At 44.6% G+C, this 24,728-nt stretch overlaps 1 long non-coding RNA gene across 1 annotated transcript in view; it reads right to left on the bottom strand.

Moving 5' to 3' along the window:
• LOC137369614 (uncharacterized) overlaps positions 1-12,981 on the bottom strand; it is a 58,922-nt gene extending 45,941 nt beyond the window's left edge. Inside the window, exon 1 of the long non-coding RNA XR_010974983.1 lies at positions 12,901-12,981. This is a non-coding gene — a long non-coding RNA (uncharacterized lncRNA). The remainder of the gene's footprint in view (positions 1-12,900) is intronic.
• Positions 12,982-24,728: the final 11,747 nt, after the last annotated feature.

Below are 24,728 nucleotides of genomic sequence, written 5' to 3'. Positions count from 1 at the left end.
AGGTGCATCCAGTATAAACCTTCCTTCGATACCATTTACTAGGACTTTAGCATTTAATGCACTCTCTGGGGGAAAGGTCATGCCTGTATCCCAAAGTATGACAATGGTCTTACTCATGTCACTCGAAGGGTATGGGGTCACTTCTCCTCTGGACACAAAATCCTGGTAACTCACAGGGATTTTGGTAAGTTCTCCCACACTCTCAGCGGTAGGTTTACTGGGTCTTATTGCTGCACTTAAAGCCACAGCCTGGTCTGCTGTGTTTTCCATCAGGTGCGGTGTACCCTGACTAAACCTATGGGTCTCCCCTGCAACTTCTAGCAGACAGCTTGAAGGTGACCTGCTTTGTTACAATGGAAACATACAGGCTTCCAGGCATCACTCCTGTTCTCAGCGCCATCTTTTTGGCCTGAGGAGGGCCCCGTGTGGATGTGAAAGAACTCCAGGCTGGTATGTTGCCTCCCTGGTGTCAGGGTAAAGGATGTCTCTGAACAGACAGGGGGCATTCTGAAGGGGGAGGGTGAACAGCCAGAGGTTGTGGTACACATCGGTACCAATGACCGAGGCAGGAAGAGTGACGAGGTCCTGCAGGGGGAATTTAGGGAGTTAGGTAGAAAGTTAAAAGACAGGACCTCTGGGGTTGTACTCTTGGGATTACTCTCTGTGCCACGTGCCAGTGAGGCTAGAAATAGGAAGATAGTGCAACTAAACACGTGGCTGAACAGCTGGTGTAGAAGGGAGGGTTTCAGATATCTGGATCATTGGGATCTCTTCAGGGACAGGTGGGACCTGTACAAGAAGGATGGGTTGCATCTAAACTGGAGGGGCACAAATATCCTGGCTGCGAGGTTTGCTAGCATCACTCGGCAGGGTTTAAACTAGTGTGGCAGGGGGGTGGGAACCAGAGCAGTAGGACAGCAGGTGAAATAAATGAGTAATGAGTAAATAAGGCCAGTAAGACTAAGAGGAAGAGCAGGCAGGGAGATGTTGCGGAGCACAGCGGGACTGGTGGTCTGAAGTGCATTTGTTTCAATGCGAGAAGTATAACAGGTAAGGCAAATGAACTTAGAGCTTGGATTAGTACTTGGAACTATGATGTTGTTGCTATTACAGAGACTTGGTTGAGGGAAGGGCAGGATTGACAGCTAAATGTTCCAGGATTTAGAAGCTTCAGGCAGGATAGAGGGGGATGTAAAAGGGGTGGGGGAGTTGCATTACTTGTTCAGGAGAATATCACAGCTGTACTGCGGGAGGACACCTCGGAGGGGTCATGCAGGGAGGCAATATGGGTGGAGCTCAGGAATAGGAAGGGTGCAGTCACGATGTTGGGGGTTGACTACAGGCCTCCCAACAGCCAGCAGGAGGTAGAGAAGCAGATATGTAGACAGATTTTGGAAAGATGTAAAGGTAACAGGGTTGTAGTGGTGGGTGATTTTAACTTCCCCTATATTGACTGGGACTCACTTAGTGTTGGATGGGGCAGAATTTGTAAGGAGCATCCAGGAGGGCTTCTTGAAACAATACGTAGATAGTCCAACTAGGGATGGGGCCGTACTGGACCAGGTATTGGGGAATGAGCCCGGCCAGGTGTTCGAAGTCTCAGTAGGGGAGCATTTCAGGAACAGTGACCATAATTCCATAAGTTTGAAGGTACTTGTGGATAAGGATAAGAGTAGTCCTCGGGTGAAGGTGCTAAATTGGGGGAAGGCTAATTATAACAATATTAGGCAGGAACTGAAGAATTTAGATTGGGGGCGGCTGATTGAGGGTAAATCAACATCTGACATGTGGGAGTCTTTCAAAGGTCAGTTGATTTAAATCCAGGACCAGCATGTTCCTGTGAGGAGGAAGGATAAGTTTGGCAAGTTTCGGGAACCTTGGATAACGCGGGATATTGTGAGCCTAGTCAAAAGGAAAAAGGAAGTATTCGTAAGGGCTGGAAGGTTAGGAACAGGCGAAGCCCTTGAGGAATATAAAGACAGTAGGAAGGAACTGAAGCAAGGAGTCAGGAGGGCTAAAAGGGATCATGAAAAGTCATTGGCAAACAGGATTAAGGAAAATCCCAAGGCTTTTTATACATATATAAAGAGCAAGAGGGTAACCAGGGAAAGGGTTAGCCCACTCAAGGACAGAGGAGGGAATCTATGTGTGGAGCCAGAGGAAATGGGTGAGGTACTAAATGAGTACTTTGCATCAGTATTCACCAAAGAGAAGGACTTGGTGGATGATGAGCCTAGGGCAGGGAGTGTAGATAGTCTTGGTCATGTCGTTATCAAAAGGGAGGAGGTGTTGGGCGTCTTGCAAAGCATTAAGGTAGATAAGTCCCCAGGACCTGATGGGATCTACCCCAGAATACTGAGGGAGGCAAGGGAAGAAATTGCTGGAGCCGTGACAGAAATCTTTGCATCCTCATTGGCTACAGGTGAGGTCCCAGAGGACTGGAGAATAGCCAATGTTGTTCCTTTGTTTAAGAAGGGTAGCAAGGATAATCCAGGAAATTATAGGCCGGTGAGATTTACGTCAGTGGAAGGGAAATTATTAGAGAGGATTCTTCGGGACAGGATTTACTCCCATTTGGAAACAAACAAACTTATTAGCGAGAGGCAGCATGGTTTTGTGAAGGGGAGGTCATGTCTCACTAACTTGATTGAGTTTTTTGAGGAAGTGACGAAGGTGATTGATGAAGGAAGGCCAGTGGATGTTATCTATATGGACTTCAGTAAAGCCTTTGACAAGGTCCCTCATGGCAGACTGGTACAAAAGGTGAAGTCACACGGGATCAGAGGTGAGCTGGCAAGATGGATACAGAACTGGCTCGGTCATGGAAGACAGAGGGTAGCAGTGGAAGGGTGCTTTTCTGAATGGAGGGCTGTGACTAGTGGTGTTCCGCAGGGATCAGTGCTGGGACCTTTGCTGTTTGTAGTATATATAAATGATTTGGAGGAAAATGTAGCTGGTCTGATTAGTAAGTTTGCGGACGACACAAAGGTTGGTGGAGTTGTGGATAGTGATGAGGATTGTCAGAGGATACAGCAGGATATAGATCGGTTGGAGACTTGGGCGGAGAAATGGCAGATGGAGTTTAATCCAGACAAATGTGAATTTTGGAAGGTCTAATGCAGGTGGACATACACAGTAAATGGCAGAACCCTTAGGAGTATTGACAGGCAGAGAGATCTGGGCGTACAGGTCCACAGGTCACTGAAAGTGGCAACGCAGGTGGATAAGGTAGTCAAGAAGACATACGGCATGCTTGCCTTCATCGGTCGGGGCATAGAGTATAAAAATTGGCAAGTCATGCTGCAGCTGAACAGAATTTTAGTTAGGCCACACTTAGAATATTGCGTGCAATTCTGGTCGCCACACTACCAGAAGGACGTGGAGGCTTTGGAGAGGGTACAGAAGAGGTTTACCAGGATGTTGCCTGGTCTGGAGGGCATTAGCTATGAGGAGAGGTTGGATAAACATGGATTATTTTCACTGGAACGACAGAGGTGCAGGGGCGACATGATAGAGGTTTACAAAGTTATGAGTGGCATGGACAGAGTGGATAGTCAGAAGCTTTTTCCCAGGGTGGAAGAGTCAGTTACGAGGGGACATCGGTTTAAGGTGAGAGGGGCAAAGTTTAGAGGGGATGTGCGAGGCAAGTTCTTTACACAGAGGGTGGTGAGTGCCTGGAACTTGCTGCCGGGGGAGGTGGTGAAAGCATGTATGATCGCGACGTTTAAGAGGTATCTTGACAAATACATGAATAGGATGGGAATAGAGGGATATGGGCCCCGGAAGTGCAGAAGGTTTTAGTTCAAGTAGGCATCAAGATCGGCGCAGGCTTGGAGGGCCAAATGGCCTGTTCCTGTGCTGTACTGTTCTTTGTTCTTTGTTTCCAGCTCTCCCTTCTCACCCATGGCTGTTCATCCTCCTATCACCCTCCTGCCTTCTATCCTTTTCATGCTTTTGGAGGTGACTTGGGCATGGTTTCCCTTGGGGAAAGGGCTTGTGAATAAGTGTATAATCATCAGCCAGGATTGCTGCTTGCCCGGCTCTTGGAACCTTTTGCTCCTCCATGTGTTTTTTTTATGGTAAAGGGGAAGTGAGTTTTTGATCTCCTCAAGGAGGATCACTTCTCTGAGGCTGTCATAGGTGGACTCTATCTTAAGTGCCCTTATCCATCAGTTGAAAGTGAGTTTTTCAACCCTTTCAAACTCGGTGACTGTTTGTTCTGTCTGCTTTCGGAGAGTTCGGAATTTTTGCCGGTATGCCTCCAATACTTGCTCATTTGTGCTCAGGATAACATTTTTAGTCACCTCATAATCTGATGAACTCTCATCAGGCAATGGTGAATAAACCTCATGGGCTTTTCGTGTTAGTTTTCTTTGCAACAACAGTATTGGGGTGGCACAGTGGCGAGCACCGCAGCCTCACAGCTCCAGGGACCCAGGTTCGATTCTGGGTACTGCCTGTGTGGAGTTTGCAAGTTTTCCCTGTGACCGTATGGGTTTTCACGAGGTGCTCCGGTTTCCTCCCACAGCCAAAGACTTGCAGGTGATAGGTAAATTGGCCATTGTAAATTGCTCCTAGTGTCGGCAGGTGGTAGGGAATATGGGATTACTGTAAGGTGGTTGTTGGTCGGCACAGACTCGGTGGGCCGAAGGGCCTGTTTCAGTGCTGTATCTCTAAAAAAAATAAATAAAATATTCAGCTGTCTATTGGCTACCTCAACTGTTTTGCAAGCTTTTCAACTTTGGTATCAATTGGGAGAAGTTTAAGAGCTCAGCATTCATTCCTGAGCTAGGGGTAGTTCCCTCACTAGTGGTGCCTTCACTGAGTACATTAGGTCTTCCCATATTCAGTTCAAGCTGCCTTAACTCCCTTTGGAAAGCTCTTTCTTTTTCCCTTTCCTGGAATGCTCTCTCCTCCTTCTCCTTCAGGAATTCTAATTCTCGTCTCCTCTGTTCTAACTGTATCTTCAAGTTTTAGGATTTCAGGCTTCCAAGCTTTTGGACGGATGGTAATCTCTCACTGCCCAGCTACATTCCTCGACTCTTCAACAAATAGGGCTTTTAACCAGGCCCAAGTTACTTCACTCTGTTCTCGGAAGGTATTGGCCTTGAATGTGGACATTTCAATCCTCTAGCACTGAAAACAACAAGAAAACCTGTATTGAAGTTTTTAAATTATTGCTAGGGATCAATTTAGTTTCCCACTTCCAATTTTCCATTTGTCTTTGGCTTTAATCCCAGACGTGAGCCCCCAAATTTCTGTTATGGTCAAGTGAGGAGGGGTTGAAAGGCTTCCCTCTTTTCCCTCTCCTTGTTTGACCACAACAGGTTTAATTCTTTCTTAAAGTGGATGTACTGGCCAATTCAGCAGCTGTTTGATTACTTACTTGCTACGATCATTACAAGAACCAATTGGACAGGTTTTCTTGAGTTAACAAAGAAAAAGGTTAGCTTTATTGTACCTAAACTGAACTCATGAAAATAATAAACTATGCACCAACTTTCACTCACACATACACACTAGAGGTTTATTCTTTCTTTCTTTCTTTCTTTTGGGCCTCCTTATCTCGAGAGACAATGGATACACGCCTGGAGGTGGTCAGTGGTTTGTGAAGCAGCGCCTGGAGTGGCTATAAAGGCCAATTCTGGAGTGACAGGCTCTTCCACAGGTGCTGCAGAGAAATTTGTTTGTCGGGGCTGTTGCACAGTTGGCTCTCCCCTTGCGCCTCTGTCTTTTTTCCTGCCAACTACTAAGTCTCTTCGACTCGCCACAATTTAGCCCTGTCTTTATGGCTGCCCGCCAGCTCTGGCGAATGCTGGCAACTGACTCCCACGACATGTGATCAATGTCACACGATTTCATGTCGCGTTTGCAGACGTCTTTATAGCGGAGACATGGACGGCCGGTGGGTCTGATACCAGTGGCGAGCTCGCTGCACAATGTGTCTTTGGGGATCCTGCCATCTTCCATGCGGCTCACATGGCCAAGCCATCTCAAGCGCCGCTGACTCAGTAGTGTGTATAAGCTGGGGGTGTTGGCCGCTTCAAGGACTTCTGTGTTGGAGATATAGTCCTGCCACCTGATGCCAAGTATTCTCCGAAGGCAGCGAAGATGGAATGAATTGAGACGTCGCTCTTGGCTGGCATACGTTGTCCAGGCCTCGCTGCCGTTGAGCAAGGTACTGAGGACACAGGCCTGATACACTCGGACTTTTGTGTTCCGTGTCAGTGCGCCATTTTCCCACACTCTCTTGGCCAGTCTGGACATAGCAGTGGAAGCCTTACCCATGCGCTTGTTGATTTCTGCATCTAGAGACAGGTTACTGGTGATAGTTGAGCCTAGGTAGGTGAACTCTGGAACCACTTCCAGAGCGTGGTCGCCAATATTGATGGATGGAGCATTTCTGACGTCCTGCCCCATGATGTTCGTTTTCTTGAGGCTGATGGTTAGGCCAAATTCATTGCAGGCAGCCGCAAACCTGTCGATGAGAATCTGCAGGCACTCTTCAGTGTGAGATGTTAAAGCAGCATCGTCAGCAAAGAGGAGTTCTCTGATGAGGACTTTCCGTACTTTGGACTTCGCTCTTAGACGGGCAAGGTTGAACAACCTGCCCCCTGATCTTGTGTGGAGGAAAATTCCTTCTTCAGAGGATTTGAACGCATGTGAAAGCAGCAGGGAGAAGAAAATCCCAAAAAGTGTGGGTGCGAGAACACAGCCCTGTTTCACACCACTCAGGATAGGAAAGGGCTCTGATGAGGAGCCACCATGTTGAATTGTGCCTTTCATATTGTCATGGAATGAGGTGATGATACTTAGTAGCTTTGGTGGACATCCGATCTTTTCTAGTAGTCTGAAGAGACCACGTCAGCTGACGAGGTCAAAGGCTTTGGTGAGATCAATGAAAGCAATGTAGAGGGGCATCTGTTGTTCACGGCATTTCAATAAGATTCTGTCCCGCCACAGTCTGCCTGCTTCAATGGGTGCTTGGAGCTCAGGGTCATTGCCCGAAAGGTGGACTGATACACCGCACCAAACAACATGAAAAAAGGAAAGAAGGTACCAGCCCTTCGCTTTGCAAGCTGGAACTTCAGAACTATGTGTCCTGGCCTGTCGGAAGACCTTACACAAATCAACGATTCTCGGAAGACCGCCATCATTAACAACGAGCTCAATAGATTCAATGTGGACATTGCAGCACTTCAGGAGACACGCCTCCCTGGGAGCGGATCTCTAAGAGAGCAAGACTACACCTTCTTCTGGCAGGGCAGGGATCCTGAAGAACCAAGACAGCATGGAGTGGGCTTCGCCATCAGAAACTCCTTGCTCAGCATGATAGAGCCTCCCTCAAATGGCTCGGAACGCATGCTGTCCATCCGACTGCTCACCACCTCTGGTCCAGTACACCTACTCAGCATCTATGCTCCAACACTCTGCTCCCCACATGAAGCTAAAGACCAGTTCTATGAACAACTCCATAACATCATTAGCAGCATCCCCAACACCGAACACCTATTCCTGCTGGGGGACTTTAATGCCAGGGTTGGGGCCGACCATGACTCATGGCCCTCCTGCCTTGGGCGCTATGGCGTTGGAAGGATGAATGAGAACGGGCAGAGACTGCTTGAGTTGTGTACCTATCATAACCTCTGCATCACCAACTCGTTCTTTCACACTAAACCCTGTCACCAGGTTTCATGGAGGCACCCAAGATCGCGTCGTTGGCACCAGCTAGACCTCATCGTCACAAGGCGAGCCGCCTTAAACAGTGTTCAAATCACACGCAGCTTCCACAGTGCGGACTGCGACACCGACCACTCCCTGGTGTGCAGCAAGGTTAGACTCAGACCAAAGAAGTTGCATCATTCCAAGCAGAAGGGCCACCCGCGCATCAACACGAGCAGAATTTCTCACCCACAGCTGTTACAAAAATTTCTAAATTCACTTCTAACAGCCCTTCAAAACACTCCCACAGGGGATGCTGAGACCAAGTGGGCCCACATCAGAGACGCCATCTATGAGTCAGCTTTGACCACCTACGGCAAAAGTGCGAAGAGAAATGCAGACTGGTTTCAATCTCACAATAAAGAGCTGGAACCTGTCATAGCCGCTAAGCGCATTGCACTGTTGAACTACAAGAAAGCCCCCAGCGATTTAACATCCGCAGCACTTAAAGCAGCCAGAAGTACTGCACAAAGAACAGCTAGGCGTTGCGCAAACGACTACTGGCAACACCTATGCAGTCATATTCAGCTGGCCTCAGACACCGGAAACATCAGGGGAATGTATGATGGCATGAAGAGAGCTCTTGGGCCAACCATCAAGAAAATCGCCCCCCTCAAATCTAAATCGGGGGACATAATCACTGACCAACGCAAACAGATGGACCGCTGGGTTGAGCACTACCTAGAACTGTACTCCAGGGAGAATGCTGTCACTGAGACTGCCCTCAATGCAGCCCAGCCTCTACCAGTCATGGATGAGCTGGACATACAGCCAACCAAATCGGAACTCAGTGATGCCATTGATTCTCTAGCCAGCGGAAAGGCCCCTGGGAAGGACAGCATTACCCCTGAAATAATCAAGAGTGCCAAGCCTGCTATACTCTCAGCACTACATGAACTGCTATGCCTGTGCTGGGACGAGGGAGCAGTACCCCAGGACATGCGCGATGCCAATATCATCACCCTCTATAAAAACAAAGGTGACCGCGGTGACTGCAACAACTACCGTGGAATCTCCCTGCTCAGCATAGTGGGGAAAGTCTTTGCTCGAGTCGCTCTGAACAGGCTCCAGAAGCTGGCCGAGCGCGTCTACCCTGAGGCACAGTGTGGCTTTCGTGCAGAGAGATCGACCATTGACATGCTGTTCTCCCTTCGTCAGATACAGGAGAAATGCCGTGAACAATGGAGGTTTATACACACACAAATAGGTGGCAGAGTGGGGAAAGGTAGATTGGTTAAGTTAGAGTCCATCGAAAAAAGGGTGTACAGTCTGTTGGGTTTGGTTATTCGGCAGGCTTCTAGCTGAATTCAGTGGTCCTGAGGCTTTTAGTTTGAAGAGGCAAATTACTGGTTTGGTGGATCTCTTGGAGACAGCAATGGGGTTTCTGATTGTAGCCGGATATGGAAAGGTGGTCAGTCAACAGGCAGGATTTGAAGCTTGTAAGCTGAAATGGAGAGAGAGAAAGAGAAGGACCCCTTCTTGGCTCTGCACGTGTCAGAGTCCAGATGCCTCTCCTTGCTGCTGCAGATAAACACAAGCTTAAAACCACAGATGGGGAGAGGTTTGTCACATGATAGTCACCCAGTGATTCAAGCATGGCAGTTAGCAGTATTTATTCTTGCGAAAAGAAAAAGAACAAGCAGTTCCCTTAAATTTCCTGGGTCTTGGCTCTTGTTGGGGATTGAGCAGATATTCCCTCTCCCTCCTCACAGGCCTTGCAATGTAGGATACAGTGTTGCAAATTAGGTGGTCATCTTAAGCTGATAGCAAAGCCATCTTTTATCAGTACTTTTTAAAATTTCTTAAAAAATATATAAATTCAGATCTCCAGTCAGTGTATTAAAGAAAATTAACATTTAACAAAGCAAGTTGGTGTGACAGTTTCCATTGTAACAAGGCAGGTCACCTACGAGCTGTCTGCTGGAAGTTACACAGAAAACCCATAGGAATAATCAGGGTACACGAGACCAGTGTAGGAACAGCGACCCTGATGGAAAGCACAGCAGACCAGGCTATGGCTTTAACTGCAGCAATAAGACCCAGCAAACATACTGCTGTTAGTGTGGAAGAACTTACCAAAATCCCTGAGAGTTATCAGGATTTTGTGTCCAGAGACACGTAAGCCTCTAGTCATACTTAGGGATACAGGGGTCACCCAATCCCTTCTGCTGGGAAAAGGCATGACCTTTCCCCCAGAGAGTGCATTGAATGCTAGAGTATTAGTAAACAGTATTGGGGGGAGGTATATGCCCATACCTTTATACTGGGTGCACCTGGAGTGTGACCTTGTTTCAGGACTGGTAACTGTGGGCATTGTCCCTAGTTTACCTGTGGACGAGGTCGACCTGCTCCTGGGTAATGATCTGGGGGGCGTGGGGGGGTGGGGGGGGTTGAAGATGGTAGCTTCCCCAGTGGTTTTAGAGATTGGAAGAGGTCAGGGAGACTGAGCAGTTACTGGAAAAGGTCCTTGACATTTTTCCTGACTGTGTGGTGACCCAGTCCATGGCGAAAGAAACTCTGTCAGTGGAGGCTGAACTGGCACTGCAGATGGATGACCCTACTGTCTGGTTATCCGAAACCTTGTTTGGGAAGTTAGAAGACCCAAAGGAGGTATTAAGCTGGTCTTCCTAGGTTAAAGCTCAGCAAGCCAGCCCTGTGTTAAATAGGTTAGCACAGACTGCTCACACTGAAGCTCAAGCTGAAGCAGAGGGAGTCCCAGAATGCTACTATTTAAAGAATGAGGTGCTGATGAGGAAGTGGAGACGTCCTCACAGACCTGCAGATGAAGAGCTGATAATGGTAGTGGTGCTGCCAAGGTACGTAGGGAAATATTGAGAATAGCCCATGATCTTCCAATGGTTGGACATGTCGGTATCCAAAAAACCCAAGCCCGCATAAGACAGCATTTTGACCGGCCACAACTCCACGAGGATGTGGTGGAGTTCTGTAAAACTTGTCACACGTACCAGATTGTGGGGAGCCTCAACCTGCAATAAAACCTGCACCCCAAATTCTCTATCAGCTTTTGGGGAACTCTTCAGCAGAGTGTTGGTGGATTGTGCGGGGCCTCTGCCGAAAACAAAACGGGGCTACCAGTATCTTCTCACGATTATGGGTGTGCCTATTAGTTTCACAGAGGCCATCCCCCTAAGAACTATCTCTGCCAAGGTAGTGGTGGAGGGGCTAACCCAATTCTTCAGCTGATACAGGCTGCCTGTTGAGATCCAGTTGGATCAGGGCACAAATTTCATGTATAGTATCTTTCAAAAGGTCATGGGTAATCTGGGCATAACCCAGATAAAGTCCTCAGCCAACCACCCACGGTCACAAGTGGCTCTGGAGAGGTACCACCAGACCCTAAAGACAATGATCAGGGCATACTGTTATGTGTACCTCCATGACTGGAACAAAGGACTGGGATTTCTTCTGTTTGCTACCAGACACTCACCAAATGAGTCCACTGGCTTCTGTCTCTTTGAATTAGTTGATTGACATGAGGTGAGAGGTCCTCTCAAATTAATTAAGGAGAGGTTTTAAGGGCACAGGAATGAGCCTTCCATGTTAGACTACATCTCCATGTTCCAGGAGCAGTTCATGAGAGCCTGTGCAATGGCTCAGGAACACCTAAAAACCTCCCAGACAGTTATGAAATAGCAGACAGATAAACATGCCAAGGCCAGAATATTTCAGCCCAGAGACCATGTGTCAGTGCTGTTACCAATACAGGGAGAATCATTGAAAGCCAAGTTCAGTGGCCCAATCAGAGTAGTAAAGAAAATTAGAAAAGTCAATTATTTAATTGATACCCCAGACAGGGGGAAAGGCTGTGCCACATCAATATGTTAAAACAGTACTACGGCTGGGAAGGGGACAAACAAGCACAGGTCTGTCAGAAACTCACAAAGAGGAGGGCAAAAGGGATAGTGAGGACGAGTCAGGGGGAGGCCTGGAGGAATCCCAAATTGAACTACCTACTGTCTGGTTAGCTAACACTAAAACGTTTTTGAAATTAGACACCGAGCTCTCCTATTTAAATGCAGAACAGAGAGGATACCTAACAAGGCTGCTCACAGCATTTAAACAGATCTGCAGGGACAAACCAGGGGAGAAAAACCCTAACTCTACATGATGTGGATGTAGGAGAGACCCCTCCCATAAAACAAAATCCCTATCGCCAAGATCTCAGGAAACTGACCCAGGTTCGGGAGGAAATTCAGTATATGATGGAGCACAAGCTGATTGAGGTAAGATTGGGCCATTGCCTTTTTCTAGTCTTTGGGTTATGCCCTTAATCTAGTTTGGCATCTTCAGAAGGCTTCATAGGAACTCCTATGAGGCTTAACAGGTGTGAGTTCACTGAGGCCTTTCAAGTGCATAATGGAAGGGATTTCCTGAGAACAGCTGAGAACTTTCTCCTACACCCCCTTGATGTGGGGGTGAATGGGTGTTCTGTCCATGCTCTGCCTCCCAACTGCAATTTAAAGGTTTGAATTAAATGAGTTAGAATACAAGAGGAGCTGTATAATAGCACATATTCTGGGCCTCCCCCTCGATCAATTGGGAATGGAACTTAGGTGCTTTCCTTCTCCATGACTTTCTGACTGGCTAGTAAAATTGCTAAGAAATATAGCAAGAATATAATAGTACTTTTAACAACAAGAAACCAGCTACAAAAAACAGACTATCCTTTCAGCACTCATTTCCTACATTACAACAGAGACTAGGGGGGAATTTTATGTTCTCCCCCACAGTGGGTTTGGAGGTGGGGAGAGCATAAAATTGGGGGCGGGAACACCCGCCCCTCCCCCCACCACCGCCAAAATTTAGTCAGGGGCAGGATGGCCTGCGAATAGCCTTCCCGTCCCGCTGCCAATTGAGGCTCTTAACTGGGTAATTGATCCCCAATGAAGGGCCTCTTCCCATTGCAGCCGTAATTAGCCGAGGGGCAGGCAGTCCTGTCACCACATGGGAAGCATGGGACGGAAAACCGTGCGGGCTGCTTCCCGACTCTGGGGGTCGATGGGGTGGGGGGGGATCCCTCGGTCAAAGGCACAATGCCTGAACGAGGGACCCGGCATCAGGAAGGGGGTGTCTGCTGAAGACCACCCCCTACCCTTGCTGCCAACCTCCCCTCCCCCATGACCCCCACCCCACAAGAAAACTCATGCTCTGACCTACCTGAGGCCTGGTTCCAGACATGCTCCTCGGCCTCCAGGACCGTCACCTCTAGCAGCAGCAGCCACCAGCCTCTGATTAGCTGGCAACTCTACAAGGGCGGGACTTCCGGCGACGGGGTCCTAGCTTCTATGGAAGGCCCACCACTGTCCACTTAAGTGCCTGTTTGACATTAAATTTGGCAAGCCTTCCAGAAAGGAGGTGACGTGGGGATCTCTGCGTCAGTTTCTTCAAAATGCTTAATTCACTGTAAAATGCTTTGAGGTGCCCTGAGGTCATGAAAGGCAAGATCATTCATTCATTTTATATGGATGATCAGCTAGATTTGGTATTTAAGCCTCAGGATCACATTGTTAATCAGGGAGTTATCTTGAGTAATAATTAAAAATGGGCCTTTAACTGCCTGCAGTCTGTGTCGAGCCTCAAATTCCTTCCATATCGTATTTCATGAGTGGTGAGCTTTGGGCACATCAATCACATTACCTGCCCTTTTCTTTTCCTGTTCGTTGGTGATTTTCTCGTGATCTAAATTCTAGGTTTAAAAAATTGTTCTCAGGTGGTATACATTATTTGAAGTATTTGACTGGAAGATTATTTTCAGCTGGTTCTCTGGATAATGCATTCCACCTGGAATCTTTTTTTATGGTTAAGAAGTCCACCTCGGCACGAGAAGGCATAATGTCATCACCCATGTGGTGGAAAAATTGCAAGCTACATTTTTCCACAGTGCTGTAACATCCTTTCAGAATAACTAGCAGAAGATTTGTTTGTAAGAAAATTAATAAATTGTCCTATATTTTAAAAAAGTAAAGCTCTTTTTTAAATTTCTATTGACCTATTGGGACAATTAAAAAAAATATATTATTCAAATAAATCCTTGCATACATTTTGCAAAATCAGTTTTGTCATGCACTGCTTGCAGGAGAATACAATGGTACACTGAGCTTGTTAATACAGTTCAGAGTAAGCTAGGAACCACATGCTTTAGAGGATCATGGTAATTTGCTTTCATTCCTTAGGTTCAGCTTAATCAAGAAATTTTAAGGTGGTCATTGCCATTTGTGACAGTGGCGCAGTGGTTAGCACCGCAGCCTCACAGCTCCAGGGACCCGGGTTCGATTCCGGGTACTGCCTGTGTGGAGTTTGCAAGTTCTCCCTGTGTCTGCGTGGGTTTTCTCCGGGTGCTCCGGTTTCCTTCCACAAGCCAAAAAGACTTGCAGGTTGATAGGTAAATTGGCCATTATAAATTGTCACTAGTATAGGTAGGTGGTAGGGAAATATAGGGACAGGTGGGGATGTTTGGTAGGAATATGGGATTAGTATAGGATTAGTATAAATGGGTGGTTGATGTTCGGCACAGACTCGGTGGGCCGAAGGGCCTGTTTCAGTGCTGAATCTCTAATCTAATCTAATCATGACCCAGTTGAATGGGAATGAATCTTGATAGCTTGTGCCTGCTATCCCAATTGAGCCATTCTTAATGTCTTGTGGTGCAGTCTAGGTTTGTACATGGGGATTGTTAGGATAAAATAAGTTTTGGGAAAGGACACTAGACTTCTTGATTCTCCTTGCACTTCGGGCAGTCTTCACATTACCTATTCTCATTGGCGTATGTCCCACATGTGTCTACATTTCTTGTTGGAAGTTTGCACTCATCACTAGGAGAGGAAACACAATTTGTAGCTAGCAATGTCAGCTACGTTTGCTTACAGTGAGGGGGTGCTTCTTTGTATTGAGTCATAGGAATTTTTGAGTCCTGTCATATTCTTTGGGATCATCTGGACTGCTATCCACAATGGTTTAATATGTGGACACAATCGAGATATATGTGGCAGTGTGTCTTTCTGACTAGTGCCCTGTGCTAGCCATCCATCAGGGTGGAATTTGTGGAATATCTATGGAGTGCACTACACTTGATGTATTATCTTATGCTGACCCTCGTGCATTCTGCTGTGATGGTGGTTGTGAGTGTTTGCTTTCATACTTGTTTTCACTCCTCTTCTGCTGTCTCACGACTTGGGTCTCATTCCCAAGCCTCTCTTGGATTCCCTTAGTGTTGCTTTTGGAACTGAAAGAAAGCATAGAGCAAATGATAGAGATACGTTTGCAGAGTTCTATTGCGGAATAAAGATATCAATTCAGAGGGCCCTGCTCATGTCAAAAGTTTTGAGCATGGCTGGGTGCTGGAGGAAGTATTTCATGTGTAGAAGTGATACTGGTCATGTTTGGGAGCAGCACTTTATCCTCCAGCTGTTGAGGAATTGGTATCGCCTAGTGTTATATATGAATATATTGTTATACCATCTGTAAAATGTTAGGAACTTATCAGCTGGGAACTAGTTGTTATGTGTAAGTGTTCCAATGGGGGTTCTCATTCATGGCTGCACTGGGGAGTCATGTTCTATGTAACACAAGAACCAGTTCAACCAGGTTCTACAGTATAAAGCATGGTGCTGTAATAAAAGAGATTGACTCCAGCCTTTTCCAAGTTTAAAATGTGATTCTTTCCAACATCTGGGAACCAGAAACAACATAAAGATGAAACACGGTGGCAGCGAGTGTCTGTGAGTAAACCTACAACATTTTTAAAAGCATCAGATTGAGAAAAGTGACCCAAATTAGTGCCAGAGAGGGAGAGACAGAAAAACTGAGTGACTTGTGCGAAAACTCTAAAAAAAAAGATTGAAATGTCGGCTGGGACAGGAATGATGCACTGCTACAGCTCATCATGAATTGGGGAGCTGATGATGTCATAGAGGCTTTTGAGAAGTTTAAACAAAAGTGCAATTTGGCATTCAATAGTTTCCTAAAATGTACTAGTGAAGAGGAGAGTGTCAGCTGTATCCTTCTGTGTGCTGGAGATAAAGGATTACATTTATTTAACAGCTGGGACCTAAGCAAAGAGGACAGCAGAAACCCAGACAAAATTTTTGAAAGATTCAGCACCCATCTCCAGCCAAAATCAAATCATCGGATATACCGATATGAATTTCAAGGCCTCAGACATCAACTAGGTGAGTCTATTGACAATTTTGTAGCAAGATTGAAAAATGCAGCCAGAAAATGTAAATTTAAGAACACAGATGAACAGCTGATAGATCAGCTCATTTGGGGTTCTGCACATCCTGAAGTATAAAAAGCTCTAATCAGACAGGACAAGCTCACAATAACGCAGGCTGTAGACACTGCCAGAGCACATGAAGCCACGAGCGGACAGATGAAGACTCTGACCACTCAAACTATACCTGAAAATTTGGAGAAAAATGGTTATCCTAGGGAAGGTGCTCTGAAACCAAACAACATCATGCTAACAGCATACGGGGAAACTGAGATTCGACAGCTAGGAACAACTCAAATCAGAGGGACACACAAAGGAAAAAATGTTAACTGTATGTTTTATGTCACAGAAACAAATGGTCCTACTATCCTAGGGTTGAGCAATTGTGAAGAGCTGCAGATTATCTCAATAAACCATGAGATGAAGGAGGCGACACTGAGGGTCGAAGGTAGTACACCTGTTGAAAAGCGCCCTCTGATAAGAAGCAAAAAAGATCTGGTACAAATGTACCCAAAGTGTTTTGATGAAACGGTTGGATGCTTCGAAGATTTGAGTATCACATCACTATTGGCCCAGCGATGAAACCAGTGATTCATTCCCCACATAAAGTACCAGTAGAACTAAAAGGAAAGCTTGAAAAAGAGCGCCAAGAAATGGAAGAAAAGAGGGTAATTACCAGAGTCACAGAGCCTAGATTGAGTAAATTCCATCGTGGTGAGAGAGAAGCCAAATGGACGGCTATGAATTGGCCTAGATCTCAAAGATCTTAACCAAGCAATAAAGAGGAATCACTACTCTATTCCAACATTGGAAGAAATCACACCAGCACTGGCAGGGACAAGTTTTCAGCAAGCTTGATGCTAGAGATAGCTACTGGAATGTGAAGCTAGAAGCAGAATCTTCACTGTTGACAACATTCAACACACCCTTTGGACAGTACAAATTCCTGTGTCTACCCTTTGGCCACAAAGTGAGCCAGGATGTGTTACAACAGAAAGCAGATGAGACATACAGGGGATGCAAAGGAGCAGTTGGCATAGCTGATGATATCCAGATATATGGTGTAGATGGAAAAGATCATGACAACCACCTACATGAAGCCATGGAGAGAACCAGGAAAGCTGGGATTAAGCTAAACGCAGACAAATGCATTGTGAAAGTGACAGAATGTCAGTTCTTCGGAATGGTGTACACACCTGATGGAGTTAAGCCGAGTACTGAAAGAATCTCAGCCATCTTGGGGATGGAAGCCCCAAGAGATAAGAGAGAGTTGAGAAGTTTCCTTGGTTTGATACAATACATGAGCTCCTTTATTGCGCACATGTCGGAACAAACATACAGGAGCTGATGAAAGAAGATGTAGAGTACCAGTGTCAGAGTCACATGACAGGCGTTTCAACAAACTCAAAAATGTAGTATGCAAGGAGACAAGTCTGTCATACTACAACAGAAAGAAACCTGTCATTCTGCAAGTAGATGCTTCTGCAAAAGGACTGGGAGCAGCCCTGGTACAAGAGGGAAAGCCAATAGCATTTGCATCCAAAGCTCTGACAGCAGCTGAGACAGGATATGTCAATATAGAGAGAGAGCTTTTAGCAGTCGTGCATGGATGTGAGAAATTCCACACATATCTCTATGGGAGGAAGTTCACAGTGGAAAGTGATCAACGTCCACTGGAACAGATCTACAAGAAAAATCTATGTAAAACACCAGCAAGGCTGCAGAGGTTATTCTTGAGGCTTCAGAAATGGTGCTGGCAGACACCCTATCTCTGTTGTGACCAAAGGAGAAACATGAGATAGAAGATCTAGGCATAAAGATTCATCAACTAGCGAACGTAACACCACAGAAACTTAGTCAAATTAGAGATGAGACCAGCAAAGACAAGGAGTTACAGATGCTATTTCAGCAAGTGATCCAGGGATGGCCTGATAGGATACAGCACACACAGCCAGCAATATGGCAGTACTGGTCTATCAGAGATGACATCTCACGAGAAGATGGTGTTCTGCTGGCCAGATCCAGAACAATCATACCCAAAACAATGCAGGAAGAACTTCTCCAAAAGATAGATGAAGGCCACATGGGAATGGAGAAGTGTAAGCTCAGAGCCAGATCAGCTGTGTACTGAACAGGCATATACAAAGATATCGAAAATATGATGTCTACATGCAAGGTATGCCAGAAGTACAGAAACTCACAACAGAAAGAGGATATGATAGCTACTGAAGTACCACCCGGACCATGGCATACTGTAGGAGTCGATTTATTCAGACATAATCAAGAATGGTACCTCATAGTCACAGTCTACTACTCAAAATTCCCTTTTATCCAGAAGATGAAAAGACTTGAAAGCCACAACAATAGTCTCAGCAGTATGCATTCTGTTCACTGAGCAAGGGATTCCTGAAAGGTTAATATGTGACAATGGCACCCAACTTACATCCAGAGAATTTAAGAAATTTGCTGACCAGTATGGGTTCAACACCATCACCTCATCATCACACTCCCCACAGGGACATGGATTTATAGAATGACACGTCCAGACAGTCAAAAGAACACTTGTGAAATGCTAATAGATAAAGGAAGACCCAAACCTGGCCTTATTGTCACTCTGATCCACACCTCTCAAGGCTGACATGAAATCACCTGCAGAGCTGTTAAATAGAAGAAAATATAAGACAACTCTGCCAAGCAAAATACATCCTTCAAGTGACCAGGCGGAAGTGAGACAACAACTCACTGAAGTACAGGATCCAATCATGAAAATCTAGAGCCCAGCAAAAGTTGTTAGTGAAGCTGAGACTCCAAGGTCGTATATCATTGAGACCGAAACAGGTAACCAAATGAGAAGGAACAGAATCCATATTCGACCTACACCTGAACTGGAACAACAGAAAAGACCATCAACAATACCGAAAACATTACTATCCAGCAAGACAACATTAACAACGTCACCAGCAAGTGACACGACATTGCCTGTACATTGCCAACTCACCACTATGAGCAACAAATGCCAAATCTACAAAATGGAGGCACAACATCTTACCACCCAAGCAATACCGTTAATAATAATACCATTAAAAAAAGAATACACACTATAAAAGACTCTAAAAAGGGGTTCAGAATATTTCCACAAATTGGATGATAATCTTCTTTATTTATATTGACAGTTATATTGATATAGGGGCATTATGTTTTCAAGAAAGAGGGATGTTATATATGTATATATTGTTATATGATCTGTAAAGTGTTAGGAACTAATTAGCTAGGAACTAGTTGTTATGTGTAAGTGTTCCAGTGGGGGGCCTCATTCACATCTGCACTGGGGAGTCATGTTATATGTAACACAAGAACCAGTTCAACCAGGTTCCACAGTACAAAGCATTGTGCTGTAATAAACCAGACTGACTCCAGCCTTTTCAAAGATTAAAGTGTGATTCTTTCCAACATCTGGGAACCAGAAACAACATAAAGACAAAACACCTAGTGAAGTCTTTCTTGTGCTCATTTCAGAATCCTCCTGTCATGAATGCATTTGGGATTTTTAATTTGTGTTGGTTTGGGGAAAAGTACAATATGGCATTCTCAGACCAGTACATGTTTTTCCTGGTTGGTAGTGTTGTTGCCACTATGGAATGTTCCTGGACATCTGTTGGCCTCCTCTGAGGAGTCAGGGGATAGAGGACATGTTTTGTAGGGTCTAGTCTCAATGCCCAACCATGGAGTGTTGTTAGATTTCAAGCCATAATCTCCTAGAATTAGGCCACCCAGTGTGAGTGTCCACCTTCTAAAAAAAAGTTAAAATAAAAAGATGCCTGAATTTATAAAATTCTAGGGGGGACTTTTTAAACCTGGCCTGATCCTGGAGTGTCACTGCATGTGGTGTCAATCCAAATAAGGTGAGCCAGCTGGTCTGCAGGGATCTCACACTGTTCCATCTGAAGTCATGTCAGGACTTAACACCAGATAATACAGTCACTTTTGCACAGCCATGAATCAGACCACACAGAAGTGACAGTATAACTGTACCCTTTAATAACATTAAAATTTGGGATATGTTTTCATCTTCACCACCAGGGCAATAATCTGGTGAAATGGATCACCTGCCCATGGTAGAAATTTCATCCCATCAGATGTATTCTACAAAGGATGGGATAGCCACTCCTCCAGGTTACCACCTAAATGAAGATGAAAATGTATCCTCTGTCTTTGGTGCTCCGAAAGATCTTAATTAAAAAGAACAAAATAAATCTTTGAGGCCCCCTGTCATACTGCTATTAGGTTTGCTTCTCAGGTATTTCAATTCTGATTGGCTATTTTCTGTTCTCATAAACTAAGATACAGCAATACACTTTCTTTCCAAATGGTTCGGAAGACAATTTTTTCACAGATTACAAAATTTAATCAGCAAAATGGCTGTATTAGAACACACAAACCCCATTTCTTATGCAGGCAAAATAACTACAAAATTGCAAACATCTATAAATTAAACAATGGATAAATACACAAGGGTTATTTTGGTGAAAGGGTGAAAACAGGCACTAAGTGGGCACTGTGCTAAGATACACCCATTTGAAAGTTTGGTTTGAGATTGCAATTTTGACATTAATTGTTGATGGAAGTGCTAAAACAGACACCTATAGGTTTCGCAGTTAAGCTCTGATTAGAAGCAATTTTCATGGAATGGTATATGTGCTCTCCATCACCCACTTGCACTGAATGTGTGGAGTGGGCTGGCTGGCACACAATGGAATTTTTCAGGATCTCTCAGGGAGTGAGGGAGACATCGTACAGGTTCTCAGACACGGTATTGTAGGTCTTGGTGGAGGAGGTCCAGAGGAGGAGAGATGTCCAGGACCCACAAGGGAGTATGGAAAGAGCCCACCTTGCTCTGCTGCTCCTCCAGTCCCTGCTAGTGCTGCTCTGCCTGGCTTCATGACCTCCTCCTATTCCTTCTCCAGACCAAGGGATGCCCCAAGCAAGATACCCATGACCAAGCACTCCCTTTCTCTTGGTGACTCCTATAAGGTCCCCAATAATGTTCAGTAGCGCAACACTTACCCTTTTTTTAGGTGAAATCCCCAGAGAATATGCAAAATAAATATTGATAACATCTTGACAAAGTGTCCCAAAAAGTCTCCTGTGTTTCAAAAGTCCTCTTCAAACCTTCAGCAGCAAATCAATAATGAAAAGTGATCATGCTCGAAATCCTCCACAATGACTTGTTTACTCCTGTTCAGCTTTTTAATAAGCACTAGTAGGCAACTTAATTGTCCATCAGGCCTTCAACGTTCCTAGGCGTGCTTCAACTCCTTTTCCAAGATGAATCTTGTGTTAAAGGCAAGCTAAAATGACAATGCAGCTCAAGGTCCCATTTTGGCCAGCTCTGAGGCTCTTTACCACCCAAAGCATCCAGGGAAAATCACCCCCTTAGCGTCTTATAAACCACCTTTGGTTGCTGAAAAGTCAGCAATAAGTACAATGTCTTTGAAGTGGGACCAAAGGGTCAACATTAGGAGATTTAGCATTAGAATGCATTCATAATCTTAGAAGAAACACTGCAGTTGTGAAGGACCCTTTGGCCTGATGGGATTCTTGACCACTGTTCTGGGATTGTACAACTCAGTATTTAATTGACTCAAGCAGCCTGTGTAAACACACTGTCCTTGCTTCACTAAGAAAAGAGATAAGGGCAAATTAGTGACTAGATAGGCAACAATAAACCATGGGAACTAGCAGCGTCAAGGTTGGGGACTGAGATAACAGGAAGCATTTGTTGGGGCCATACAATCCAGTTCAATGATCAAGTCATAAACCTGGTATGTGTCAAGGGTAGTGTGATCAATGAGTAATCACTATTGTATCCTATAAATGTGTGCTGTAAACTCAGTATCATTGAGAAGGCTCTCAGGGGTAACTGATGTCTTCTCCCTTGCATAAATTGCTTGAATAAAGGTCTTTGCTTGCTTTAATCCCATGGACTCGAGAGTGGTTAGATTTTTTCCACAACAGTTTGGCGTAGTCGGCAGGATCTTCGAGGCTCGGTTGCCAGTGCCCGGTCAAATGTCGGCATCAGAGAGCAGTTGAGTACATTAACTTTACCACCCATTAGATAGAGAGGTCGGCATTCGGGATGGGAAGATGGTGGGCCGATTTGAGGATCCAAACTAAAGAACTAGTCTACAGGTGGAGTAACTAAAGGCAGCGCAGTGCCAGGATCGTGGTTCCTTGGGTAAATGAGGAGGTAATATTGTTCTCAGGGTTAAACAGACGAATTAAGAATGGCCGCAGGGTAAAACGGGAGAGACTGTTTCCCGCAGAATTCAGAACGATCGTAGGGTAAAACGGGAGAGACTGTTTCTCGCAGAATTCAGAACGATCGTAGGGTAAAACGGGAGAGACCGTTTCCCGCAGAATTAAGAACGATCGTAGGGTAAAACGGGAGAGACTGTTTCCCGCAGAATTCAGAACGATTGTAGGGTAAAACGGGAGAGACCGTTTCCCGCAGAATTCAGAACGATCGTAGGGTAAAACGGGAGAGACTGTTTCCCGCAGAATTCAGAACGATTGTAGGGTAAAACGGGAGAGACCGTTTCCCGCAGAATTCAGAACGATTGTAGGGTAAAACGGGAGAGACCATTTCCCGCAGAATTCAGAACGATTGTAGGGTAAAACGGGAGAGACCGTTTCCCGCAGAATTCAGAACGATCGTAGGGTAAAACGGGAGAGACGGTTTCCCGCAGAATTCAGAATGATTGTAGGGTAAAACGGGAGAGACCGTTTCCCGCAGAATTCAGAACGATTGTAGGGTAAAACGGGAGAGACCGTTTCCCGCAGAATTCAGAACGATTGTAGGGTAAAACGGGAGAGACCGTTTCCCGCAGAATTCAGAACGATCGTAAGGTAAAACGGGAGAGACTGTTTCCCGCAGAATTCAGAACGATTGTAGGGTAAAACGGGAGAGAACGTTTCCCGCAGAATTAAGAACGATCGCAGGGTAAAACGGGAGAGACTGTTTCTTGAACAAATAGTAACGATAGTCAGACTATAAAACATCAGACATGGTAAGTAAGGATCCAGAGTGGGGACCCAAAGGGTCCCCTCACCAACATTTTGGCAGCTGAAAACAAGGCGACTTTAGGTAAAATGATCAAGGAAGGTTGGGATCTCTCGTGGACCCCGGAAAGGATAAAGGATGGTGGAAATAACAGACAAAATGGAATGATTATATTGTACAAGTGCTATCTTACCATGTGTCAGTCCAAAAGTCTGAATTAGCTAGGCTAACTCAGGAAAATAGACAGGTTACAAGTGTTAGAAGGGCAAAAGCCCGATTGAGAAAGTGAGAGGTATCAGGTTGAGCTAAGAGGGACAACTTAAACAAGATGCTTTAGTGAAATTTAAAGTGAAAAAAAACAAATTACTATGTCTTTGTTCGAGTCTGTATAACTGTTGGAAGCTTCCATGAATTAATGTCTTTGTCTGTGTAGCTTGTTTTCTGTAGAGCTAACAGTCATTAACCCTTTGTGGTCTGGCTTTAATGCTGAAAGTATGAGTCTGTTACTTGTTCTATTCTTGCACGTGTATATTTCAGTGGGAACCTTGAGTCACATTTTGGGTGTGAACTAGCTGAACCTGTGTGTGTTCCTTGGGTTTAGGACTGGGAATTTAATGCATATTTTTGGTACTTTGAATTCATAACCCATTACAGGAATCAATATTTCTAAGTTGTTTGGAATTAAGGAAGCATGAATGTGATTGTTGAATGTGTTCATTTCAGTTCAAGATTGTGCACCCAGAAATGGGATATAAAAACTGAATTACATTTTAAATTAAAAATGCTGGCGTAATGTTTTGTTCTTATTTTAAACGTTGGTTTTGCAACTGTAAAAAGGCAATGAACAATTTGTAAGAGATAAGCTTCAGCCTTGAAGGCTTGAAGATGCTTGGCAGAATTCCAATGTGAAATTTAAAACACTTTGCTTTAAAATCTGCTATTGCCTTTTTGCAGTTTAAATTAAAGAAATGTCTTATTGACTGTTTTTAAGTTGCAAATGTCAAGAATTGAAAATTGGTTTAAGGGAGAGAAAGGATAAATAAAAGAGATATGGGAAAGATTTTAAAGTTAGTTTAAGAAACTTGTGTTAAGTCTTTTGTTGCAAGAATGTTAAATAACTTTTTCTTTAGTTTTTTTGGTTTTATTACAATCATTTGAAAAGGCGCCTGAAGAACATGAAAAATAAGTTAATTTACCTTTTCTTTTAAAAAAAAAAGCACATGCTATTCTGTTCTGTGTGTAGTAAATAAGCTTTGGTTTGAATTAAGTTTAAATTATTAAGGTTAACTGACTTAACAAAGTTGGGAAAACTGGAATTTCATTCGTGACCACAATGAACTTTGAAGTTATCATCTCATGGTATGAGGGAGTATTTAATTCCGGATCTCCGACTCGCTCAAATAACATAGGTAGTTTTGAATTTAAATGTTTATTGCTGTGAATTGGAATTTGAAATAATCTTTGTTGTATCAAAAAAAATTCTTAGGTTAGGAACCCCTTACAAAAATGTTAAAAATTCGAAAACAATTGGAGTTTAATCTAAAATGCTGTCTTCCCTGATGGAGATGTTTTAAAGTTTAAGTAGATAATCAAATTTACAAAAACTAATAAAAAAGCAGACTCATTGATTTCTATGAATATAGAGAAATAAGTTTCTTTTGGGAAGAAATCAATAGAACATTCATAAAACATGTCACTCCAGCAACACTGTTA

This window comes from Heterodontus francisci, chromosome 5 (assembly GCF_036365525.1).
Source record: "Heterodontus francisci isolate sHetFra1 chromosome 5, sHetFra1.hap1, whole genome shotgun sequence".
In the NCBI taxonomy this organism is placed as follows: domain Eukaryota; kingdom Metazoa; phylum Chordata; class Chondrichthyes; order Heterodontiformes; family Heterodontidae; genus Heterodontus; species Heterodontus francisci.
This window is presented reverse-complemented; position numbering and strand designations above follow the sequence as displayed.